We start from the raw sequence: 11856 nt of genomic DNA on the forward strand, positions 1-11856 counted from the left end.
TTAAACTATTTGGCTTTAATAATTGCTATAATTAAACTTCAAGTCTGTTCACTCAAACCAAATTGGGCCCCCTTGTGCATCCATTAGCTAAGTGCAGTTTCATTTCAAGAACCAAGGTAAGCTTAGTCTCCTTTTTTGTTCAAGCCAGCTATCACTGTAAATGTTCTATGTACAGTCCGTTGCCACAGAATTTCTTCTTGAGTTCTTGAGATCTTGAAAAAGTGGCAAAACAGTGCCCCTGTGCTGAAATGTGGAGTTGCATGCAAAGAAACAAACAAAAAAAAAAGAGCCAGGTGAAGTTGATTTCAATGAAACTACTGTGCAGGTGAATGAGTTAGCTGACAGGTTACCAGTAAAAAAATTTTTTAGCTGTGATGAAATTGTCTGTCAGCAACAGCGGAAGATTATCCATACAGTGACAAATGTGGCCGGACTTTATTTGGCATACTGACCGCTTCTTTTCTGCAAAGAGAAGGAGCGAGAGTTTCAAATGTGAGTGAAATAGTCTACTGTTTGTCTATGTTCTGTGTTTGTCTCTGCCACGCTCAGAATAACGTGATATAAGGCATCGATCAGACAATGCGCTCATACAACAATGAAACTCACATCTGTCTAAATGACTTTTAACTGTATGTCGTTTTTTTAAATGTTCTTCCATCCTGTTTGGAATCCAAAATGTTAAAACGTTCTTCCATCCTGTTTGGAATCCAAAAACATTTTTAAAAACAAGACAGTTTTCAGTTCTTTGGGAAAGCACAGCCCATCATTATTTGTTTACAACTAGTTGTTGTCTTAGGTCAGTGACATCATCATCAGGCACTTTTGTGTGGGTGTGTGTGCTGTGGTACAGTAACTAATGTGGATCACACAGTGTGAGCTGTTTGTGTTCCCTTATTGGAGTTAACAAGTCATGGCGGTCTGTAACAGTCATCCAGTGTGGTGGTGCTGCTGTTTCTGTTGTGAACATTTGATCTTTTAAAATGTTCTTATCACTTTGCAACAGCTGTAATGATGTCATACATTTTTGACATGTCTAATGTTCCATTAATTCCTTCTGAAACAGTTTTCTCAAACTGTCTACTTCCAGTGTAACGCAAACTAATCCCTACATGGTTGTCAAGTCCCCACATTGTAATGTAGTGTCTTTTGCTGGGAAAGCTGTCGCATAAATTCATTCTCACCTTATTCAGCAAATAGAAAGGCATTAAAGGTCTCCCAAGTCCCTCATCCTTTTGTGCCACTCTCCAGTGGCAATAACTAAACTATGAATAGAATTGTTATTTCAGTAATTCACCACAAATCAGGTTTAAAAAGGGGCTCCATAAAACGCCCTGCTCTTGAAGACATTTTGAAGAACAAGATGATTACGTATTCTCATATGCGCACTGGCTGTTCTTATCAATTGATTAGATAGTTTAGGCAACAGCAGGCTTCATTTTACGAGGCACCAAAGGGTCATTTACATTTTATTATTGCATCAAAGGCTCATAACTGTCACTTGGACATGACGGCGTTTACAGATTTAGAAGATTACTACATGATGTTTTTAGGGGCTATAGTTAAAATAAATGGAAGTTTACAAGTTTCTGTTTGGACAAAGCTTTTACTCTTGAATTAATTTGAAATGCAGAAATTTAAAAGATTAGCTGATGACTCACATTTCCTCATCAATTTTAGCTGAAGACATTTATAGCCTTAGCCTGTAGTAATGGAGTGCATTTCCACTAGGTCTCTCTTTACTGAACCGATGCTCATAGAGCAAGAATGGAGATGGGAAAAGCAGATAACTTTTGTTTTTTCTCAACAGTGTAACATTCAGATTCGAGTGATGATCACACCAGGCGCAGTCCCAATCTGGTCAGGTGTACTGGAGACTGAGCACTAAAGTGGAGGCAGACTGTAATTTTTGGTCAGGCTAATGGGCTATTTCTCACCTCTTTGCAGAGCATAACTCTGCCATCTGCTGCAGGGAGTCCCTCTCAGTGCCTCACCCCTCTCTCCAGAGCAGAGAATGGACAAATGGCAACCTGAGAGCCGCACTCAGCAGCTGAGTACAGGACTGGGCGCACATGGACTTTTAGCTATTCTCTCTCACCTCATGTTTCCCCCTCCCGCTCATTTTACTCCTCCCCCTTTCTGTTGCTCTAACCTTTTTTAGTTTGTCCTCAAAAAACAGACACACAAGTCACATGCACACATATAGTTTTGCAAATTCACAAGCTTGAGTTTATACAAAATGAGAGGTTAAACTAAAGGAACTACATCCAACCTTTTCTGACAAAAGCAGCACTCATGTAGAAATATAAAAGACAACTTGCAGTAAATGGTGGAACTGTAAATAAGAGTTGTTGGGTTTATCTTAGTCACATTTGAGCACTCGACTACAAAACTGTACAAACATGACTTCACCATCTCCCCTTACCATAATGTTCTTCAGCCTGTTATAGATGTCCAAACTGTTTAGTCTTCTGCAGTGAGCCTAGATAGGCTAACCTGGGAGGGATGTTGTCAGACCTTTGGGTTAAAGAAACTGACAATTCCCTCAGCCCTACTCAGATCAGTAAGGACCTAAAGAGCAATGCATATAGAATAGTTTGAGATGAATCCTTATGATGCTTTGCATGGCCATTATTACTTCTCTGTGTGACTGCATAGGCATGCATATATTGAATAAATGAGGGGAAGAGGGTGCATTTAAAGCCTGACCTACTGTACTGCATTTTGTCTTGGCTTCTGTATGTGTGCATGCACACAGTGTTTGGGTAGTACTGTGGTGCTGAATGCATGCTGTATGATTATAGATCATCTCCTTAAAGAATGGAGTGAAACAAAAATTGAAGACTTTGTTTTTCATACTGATGTTTGCACGGATTTGATGTATTAGGGCACAACTTTTAATCTCCCTGCCCTAAGGACAGTGGAAAGGTGAACTGTAGAAAGTTGCACAACTGCAGAACAGTCCAGGAGAAGAAAATTACAACAATTTAGCAGAGTGACAAGCGCAGCCTGGAGGCACGTAGCCATATCACTCATGTTCCCTCATGTACAACAGCCGGGGCACACTTCCCTCCCTGCTGCCTCAGGAATACACTGACTGCACACTGTGTGTCTGTTAGCCTGTGTGTCTGCCCTACACCCATATGTGTGGCTGCATATACTGTATGTGCACAGACTGTGTTTATATGCATACATACTGTATGTGTGAAACCACACGTGTGCTCACTCACAGAACAGATGTTTCCTCTGAGCAGCACAGTTGGACGATTAGGCCTCATTTTGCTAATATGGTGGTGTCCTGCCCCCAGCCTAAGAGCTGATGCCGAACACAGAGACATCTGTATCTAGAGCCATGAGTAGTCTGAACTTGTACTTGATGTTCCTGATAGGACTGAGCTGGCTGACGGTCTGGCAGAATGCAGCTCTGTGGTGTGGTGTGACATTAGAATAGCAATACCAAACACAACAGCTACATATAGGCTCTGAGTGACTTGAATAGGCTGTGAGTTCATGACAGGTGGAGAATAATTGGTCCAGTGTATGCTGTGTGGATTGATGGCAAGCTGTCGCACATTTGGTTCAGACTGTTTTTTTTTTTCCTTTGATTTTGTCACTGATGCTCCAGGATTATGTAAATGGGAGCTCACAGAGGTGTGTTGTTTTGGAAGTTGCTGAAAGAAAAATGAGGAAAAAATAAACAGTTTTGTGTGCAAACAGACAAAACTAAAATAATTAATATTTTTGTCTTGCCATTAAACCCAGTAAAACAGCCCAAATGGAAGGATAGAAATGGGATTGCAACAGAAATCTGAAAATGTTCTCAGCGTCATGGTGCATACAGTTGGATCATTTCAATGTACCCTGGTGCCAAGCCCAACTTAACTCTGCTGCATGATTCTGTCTATTGCATATGGATTGCGTCTTATGTCTTTTTGTCCTGCAAGGTTTTAGGAGTGTTAGCTTGAGAGATCAATGGAATGCAGTGGAAGCAAGAATAAAACCAAAATCCATGTACTCACAACTGTCAGATGTGAACAATAATATATTTCTCCTGTAAACTTGTTGTGCTGCATCTATCAGTTCAGTTATATCACTGTGCATTTATGACTTTGACCATGCAAATACCAGCATACAAAATTATTATTAAGCTCATGTTTGAATTATAAAAAATTCCAGCAAATTAATTTCTGTGATTCTGTAGTGATTGGAACAAAAATGCACTCGCAGTTAGGGTTATGTTTAGATATGGGGTTTATTTTTGCTACGATTAAGAAGTTGTTTGCAGGTAAAACACCTTAAACTGCTTCAGAGTTGTTGTTTTTTTGTTTGTTTGTTTGTTTTTATGCTTGAGCTGCAACAGATCCCCACTGTACACTGTGATGAATTGCTGTTTTTTTTATTTCATTTTCTCCTAATTTCTTTTGATATCTTATATAATATTGAATATGTTTTGATAACATAATCTTATATGTTTTTCTGCATCAGACTCATTGTTTAAGCCTCAATTTTAGAATAAGTGCACTTAACCTATGCAAATAGGCTTTTAAATGAACCTTTTATTTCGCCCCCATGGCTAAATTGCTAGACCCTAGTTGCTATATTGTTGCTTTTGGATGTAATTTTATTACTTCTCATGCAAAACTCTTTGCTGTTGTGATCTTGAGCAAGGCACTTGAATACCAATTGCAGCGACAATGATCATTTCCAAGTCAAGAACAAACTGTTATATTTTATTACCAAATAAAATAGCATAAATGTTTATCATTTCAACTATTTATACAAGATTCTCAATACTGTTAGCACTGGTGCTCGCTGATCTGGGAATGCTTCAGTTGGACCTAACCAGCTGCAATCATGAAGCAGTGCTGTTGAGACATCCTTAGGAGCTGCAGAAGTGGAAGTACAGACCTTTCGCTCTATCTCTGCAGTGTGTACAGGATAAATTATGGGATTCGCCTTGAGATTCTCACCTTCAACCACATCACTGGGACATGCCGCTGCTTCCTTTAGAGGAGCTCCTCACATTGATTGCTCTGATATCCCTCTGCACGCACTGTTCGATTGAAACTTTTTTTTTCCTCCATGGAAGATTAAAAAAAAAAAGGCACAGCAGTGGGTTGCTGGAAACGGCAGATGAAAAGAAACACAGTTCAGAGAGAAGGTCATCTGTAGACCCTGCTCACCTTTTAAAAGTGCATGTGATCGCTCTGACACATGGGAAAACGGCAAACCAAGTGTGAGCACATACTTTAATGCATTCATTTAGTTTTTCACTTAAAAGGCAAACAGTCAAGTGTGTGGTGGTTTTTTCGTGAGATTTATTTTTTTAAACTGCTCTCAGCCTGAAGTGTGTTCTAACACTGGGAAGACAAGATTAATCCCAGATACACCACAATGAGTTCTTTCTATCATCCCAGCAGGTCCCCCATTCCTTATGTCAATGACCTTTTCATCACTTCAACTGTTATTTCACTAATAACTAGGCACCATTCAACACCATATTCTCCACAGACAACACTGCCAACTGTTTTCAAATAGTTGGTGTGGATTCAGCAATCCGTTGCATTTAAGCATTCAGTTTTTTTTAGCTGAAGTACAGGGAAATGTTGAGATTTTAAGTTGTGAGGTTGTTTGAGAGAAGTAACAGATGGGTAAGGACTGTCTGTTGAGTGGCTCCAGGAAATTAAAATTCTTTAATACATCTCATCCTCTTCCACCAGCCTCCCATCCACATTCACACCAAACAGTCCACAGTTTCCACTACCATACAGCCAAGTGTAGCAGCTCCCAAAACTCGGAGAAAGGGAGAGAGAGAGGAAATGTCAGGATTATATGAAAGCGTGAGCTTTAATGAGATGATAATGGTGTCTCCCATGCCGACGAGTTGACAGAAGGATGAACAGGCTTCTGGGATGTTGCTGTCAATAACCTGCTGAAGCAGATAAAATGACATTATAGTCAATTAGCTCTTGAGCTTGCATGGATGCATCCTGTAGCGCCGCATTTGGTAACACAACACTTGAACCCCCGCAGATCATGATGACTCTTGCTGTTTTGCTGTCATGAATGCGACCAAACATGTTTTACATTCTGTAAATAAATTATTGTGTTTTAGCAGGAAATTTGGACCATTTAGGCAAAAACTAGTTTTAGATGATGGTTAAGAGCTGAATTGCTGCTAGCTTTGCAACTGTCTTTGATACAGAATATATTTTTAATGTCATTCGAAAACCTAATGAGCAGTGAAGTGAGAGTAACTGAGCACACTGACAGTGTAGGGTGAAAAATTTGATTATAACACCTCAGTGAATGGAAGTATCTTACCCTTCACTTGTGCTGCACTGTATACACACAAGCTTGTAGGGAGCGTAATTTCTTTCTATAATGGACATTACAGATGCCTCCACTCTAAATGAGTCCTCAAACATCACGGAGCCTGTCATACAAACTATACTCAGTCCAACAGAAATGAATCCATAGACATCTTTAAAAAAAAAAGAAGTATTTTTTTGACCCTCAAGTGTAGAGTCTGTTTCATCTTCGTAAACTCACCTCCACTCCTTTTCACTCCCCTTTCCCTTTCAGCGCACCTCTTGCTCCCTCCATGCGTTCAAATCACCATCTGGGAAAGCCTGATAAGCTCAGATGCAGACACCAGCATTTGGGCGCCGACTTGAAGGGGCTGCCTTGAGAGAGCCGGTAAGTTAAGCCAACCAAAGCACAACCTTCTAAGCTCGGAGGTTAGGAAGTAGTACATAATTCAGTCTCTGCTTGTTTGTCTCGGTCTTTTGTTACGTGTCTTTGTCTACATATTTTAGTCTCCGTCTTTCATGATTCCTCCATTTCCACTCAAACTGTATGGCTGCACTCTAAAAGGCAGTGAAGAGATTTAGGTTGTTAGCTTTTAAAGGGACTTAGAATATGTGTCATCCTGCAGGTGTGAGAGATTCTCCTCCTTCTGACAGCTTGTGTCCTCCCAACCTAAGGAATTTTCTCTACTAAATGCCATAATTAAACAAGGCTTTTATGTATTTATTCATTCATCCATTAAACCCATACATGATACTGTATACTGGAGCTCAGTTGTCACAAGCTGGAGTACATGTGTCCAAACTGTTGGTGGAATGGAATGGATTTTGCTGCAGTTCGCTAAAGGTCTCTGAAAAGCCATGTCTGACTTGCATAAATACACTTGCGAATGATCCTTTGAGAGACCCCAGTGTGCTGTCACCAGCGCTCGGATGCATTTAATTTGGATGCAGTTTCCTTCATAAGGGTCAGGATTATGCGTCACTTCAAGTTTGGCTAGAATTTCTCTGTGGTGCTGTCCATGGTCCTGACTAGCAAATACTTCCATTAAAAGCCCATTAACTTTAATGCACTCTTTCTCTCCTGTGTTTTTGTGCTTTTATCTCTCTCTCTTTCACACACACACACACAAACAGACATACGTGCACGTACACAAAGAACACATTTTAGCTAATTAATGAAATTCTAGTTGTATTTAAATATTATTTAAGGGCTACCATGTGCTACCATGTGACTATGACAAGTTAGGTGGGGGGTCTGAGTGGTTCCATGTTCACCACAGGGGGCTGTTGTTGTGTTTTTCTGCTCCTCTCACTCAGTTGTGCTTTATTTGATATTACCCCATCAATTTTTATGGTGGTTGTTTTGATTTATTTTATTAAAACTACCTTTTGTCACAGTCTCAGACAGACTGGGATAATATGCCAGCCAGGTTCTCCAACTAATCATTATTTTCATCATTGATTAATCTGTGGACTATTATGTTTGGTCGATATAATTGTGAAAAATATAGTTGTCTAAAGCACAGGGTGACGTCTTCAAATGTCTTGTCTTTACAAACAGCTAAAAACCCCCAAATATAATTATTATACAATTATATAAAATGTGAAAGCAGCAAATGCTCAAAACTGAAGTAACATCTTGCGCTTATTTCTTTTATGTACCATTACTACAAAAATTACTCAAACTTTACTAGTTCCAGCTTCTCATATGTGGCTATTTCTTACTTTTATAATGAACAATTGTTGCAGTTTGCTTACATTTTATAGACCCAGTGATTAATTTAGAAAAATGACTTGTACTGAAAATAACTGTTAGTTGCAGCCCTAGCTGCTGATGAATTTTCTGATGATTGATTAATCAACATAGCTTCCACTGTGGCAGCAGCTCTGGACATTTGATCTAAACTGGCTGTCATAACTGGACGCAAATACATCAGGGCACATGGTCTGTTCTCAATAATATTTAAAATAAAGCTCAGTTTTGTGGAGTGATGTATACTATATATATATATATATGATACATAACTAAGCTCTCCCTGTTGTTATACTTCTACTTAAGCATGCTGAACTCAAAAAAAAAAAAAAAAAGTTGGCACTGGTAGTTGAAATAATTTTAATTTAAGTGCCATCAACATTTCTGCGCACCATAATCAGTCTGTCATTATCAGCTTGATGTAGTAGTGGGACAAGGTGACATGAAGCCTTTAATGCTTCTTTGCCCAGACACACCTATATGGAGACAGAGGGTTAAACAGCAAGGGTCAAAGTTCACACATAGAAGTCTAGATGGCCACTTTGCCTTGAATATCAGGTGGTTTAGGACAAACCCTTCAAAATTATTAAGACTGCATCAATGACTGTGCAAAAAAAAAGAGCACAAATTTGACAAAAAAACCCAAAAATCCTTATGATATACCAAATATTAAAGTTAAATGACTGGTCAGTCATATGTGTGCCATTAAACCCTAATGAACAGTATATGTTTGAGACCACTTGATGCATGTCTTCCAGTCCAGTCATCTCCTCAGTTTGACTTTAAATATAACATACCAAACTACATAAAAATTCTATTATTGCTAATATCTTTCTTTAACCTACCCTGCACATTGTATGTCTGCACTTGGGGCAGATTCTCTTCACGCCCTCATGTTTCCTTCACTGCCCTCTGGTATCGACACCTGCTTTGAATGCATCCTGGATTTTTACATGATCGCTACTACATTATGTGTTTGTCAATATTTACTTGTAGTAACACTGCCTCTCATTCAAGTTTGATATAAATATTCATCATTTCAAGTAATCTATCATCACAGATTCAAGCTGTGACCTTAATATAGAAGAACAGGAGTGCTCTGAGGCATCTTTATGCTTGTACTCACAGATGTGCATTTCTGCTTGTGCTTTTCATGAATGTCTTTGAAATATCTGCCACTGTGGCGATAGAAGCATCAAAACATGTCCAGACAATCCCTGAAAGGACTATCGAGCCTTGTGAATAACTTTTTTTTTTGGTATTTTCTCTTTATTCACACATTGAAACCCAATCCACATTGCAGCCTCGTGTCCCCTGGTAGCAGCTGGCAAAGAAGACACATTAGAGCTCATTTTGTTCTAACATTTAGCTTCCTTTGCTTCAGCCCACAAATGTATCCACTGTTCTTTTAAAGCTCCAGTCCATGTGTTTTAATGTCTTGGCTTAGTTCTTGAACCATAGTAAAACTAATTAAATATGTGGTCTAGTCTGCATGAAGTTGATCATACCAAAACCACTGTAATGTGAATCTTGCCTTTTTTTTTTTTTTAAAGCATCCCTAAAATGGACTCTGTGCCACAAGCCAAGGCATCCATGGCCATCCCAGAGGAAATTAAAAGAGATCTAGACAACCCTTCCTGGGTACTCACTTATTCATGTGGGGATGTGGGTGGAAGGAATGAAGGATACACGCCAGCCCCAAGGCTGTATGGTCTAATGCATTGCAGAATGAGTATGCTGAAAGGCTTGTGGGACAGATATCAGATAAGGTCAGGGGAAAAGGGATTTGCCATCCTTTCCTGGGGATTTGATAAGCAGACCACTGCCATCATGTCTCCTGCAACACTGACACCTTGGGCTTAGTATGAGGATGTCAAAGAGCCAGCAGGCAGTGAAAATTAGTTGGGCTGACTCTGCACTGGATGGTGATGTCCAGATTGATGATTTGAAGATTAAACTTGTGGCATACTGACTTCACTGATGGGTTATTTAGGTTTGTTATGATTTTTAAATGCTATAAATAGGGAAAAAGCATGCGGTTCAACAATATAAGCTGTCATTCCTCATGTAAATTACACAAGGTCAAGTGCAGACCAAGGCTAAGATGATGCTGAATATTTTTCACTGTGTAAATCACAGAGTGAAGGAGAAGATGTGGATATTGAAAATGTAAATCGGAATAGGGTGATCAAAGGTCTAATATTTTCACATTTTAAACCAAGTTTCATTTGGACTCTTCTGTCCTCTGAACAAGCGCACTGGCAGATTTTTCTGAAGTCCTATAACCTCTGATGATAATTATAACCCCCATATCATAGAGAGGGGATTTATTCAAATTAGTTATGTCATTATGCCCAAGATCACTCCACTAAATATTACTTACTGATGTCTAGTCAGCGGCAAAATGTTCTACTCTGCACTGTCTGATGGGGTCACTACAAGCCCAGGGGGAAAGCTGAATGTAAACTAGGGAAGCAGGAGTGAGATGCATTCAAATATATTGATTCATTTTCTTATCTTTTTTTGGAGTATGGCCAAATTTGGTTTTTTTGGAGGGGGGGGGGTGACATTTTGATGTGTAGTTTCTACTTCATCATCCTCAACTTATCAAAGAGGGTTGGCTGAGGAGTGTGTAATGCCAGATGTGTTACAACAGTGTAAGAGGTACAAAAATGTGCTTGTTCGTCTGACATGGAGGCATAGAGTACAGGACTAGATATCTGGGATTAGAATATGAATGAAGAATAATGAACATGGACAAACGGAAGATGGAATACATTAATCTGAGCAGTAGAACCCTCTCCCCAGCTCTCGTTTTCCTGTGAATGCTGCAGTTGTACAGCTGACACCGCAGCCTTCCCATTTGATGAGCAATTAGCATACCCTCACTTGAGTTTGTATTGTGATGATCCATTCATTTCCTTGGTGTAATTATGTGTATAAGGCTGCTCATTTGGAAAACATTGAACTCATCAATCTTTTTGCACCCATTTTCTAATTCGACCCATTGAGAGAACCCTGGGGGACACCAAAACCCTACTTAATTGTCCTCATTCCAGACAGCTTCTAATTACATCCAGTACTTTAGATCTCATTAGAAAAAGTTCAAGATTCTCCTTGGTGTGTGTTTTTTTTTTTTTTCTTCCTCTGGCAGAGCTGTTCTCAGTTTGTACAGAGAGAGAGAAATCCCCTCTCCGCTGTGCCCTCTGGCAGCTGCGCCCTGGATAAACAAACACTTGTCACTGCACATCAGTCAGCCGGTTGGGAGCTGGGGCTTGATTAAAAAGCTCCCCCCACTGTATCTCCATGGCCTTGCTCCTGTGAGGGCCCAGATAAATGAATTAATGAATAGCTCTTGTTGAACTAATGGAAGGACAGGGTGGTGGTCTTAACAGTTACTGCGCTCTATTGTATTGGGTTCATGTGATTGAGTGACCAGTGGAGCACAGTGAGCCACACTGTATATCAGTGGAGTCCTGATTAGCACTTAAGCAGCTGATTACTGGCAAGAGCACATTTTGTCCTGCCCCGCTCCCTGCTGCTCTTCTCTCCAGACTCAGCTGGAGCACAAGTGTTAAACCTGATCCAAAAGTTACTGCCCACATTCCTGGTTTTGGAAAACAAAACTGGCACAGATGGCAGAGTTAACTTCCGTTGCTCATTAAGACAAAAGACCAAGGTACAATAGACGACGGAAGAATAACACTGGTACAAGCTCAAGCTGGGCACAGTCAGGCTACAAAGCACCCAGGCTTACTTCTCTGTGGAGAGAATGAAAACAGAGCAAATGTGTTT

General features: G+C 39.9%; 1 long non-coding RNA gene across 3 annotated transcripts in view; it reads left to right on the forward strand.

The window, feature by feature from the left end:
• The first annotated feature begins 341 nt into the window (after positions 1-341).
• The window catches only part of LOC109962243 (uncharacterized), a 40527-nt gene continuing 29012 nt past the window's right edge, over positions 342-11856 (forward strand). For 2 of the 3 annotated variants that reach the window (XR_002275228.1, XR_002275230.1), the window contains exons 1-2: positions 342-492; positions 6583-6696. This is a non-coding gene — a long non-coding RNA (uncharacterized LOC109962243). Of the gene's footprint in view, positions 493-6582; positions 6697-6934; positions 7359-11856 lie in introns of those variants that run through there. The other variant, XR_002275229.1, reaches the window with a different exon arrangement.

The sequence above is a fragment of the Monopterus albus genome, unplaced genomic scaffold (assembly GCF_001952655.1).
Source record: "Monopterus albus unplaced genomic scaffold, M_albus_1.0 scaffold62.1, whole genome shotgun sequence".
Taxonomy (NCBI): domain Eukaryota; kingdom Metazoa; phylum Chordata; class Actinopteri; order Synbranchiformes; family Synbranchidae; genus Monopterus; species Monopterus albus.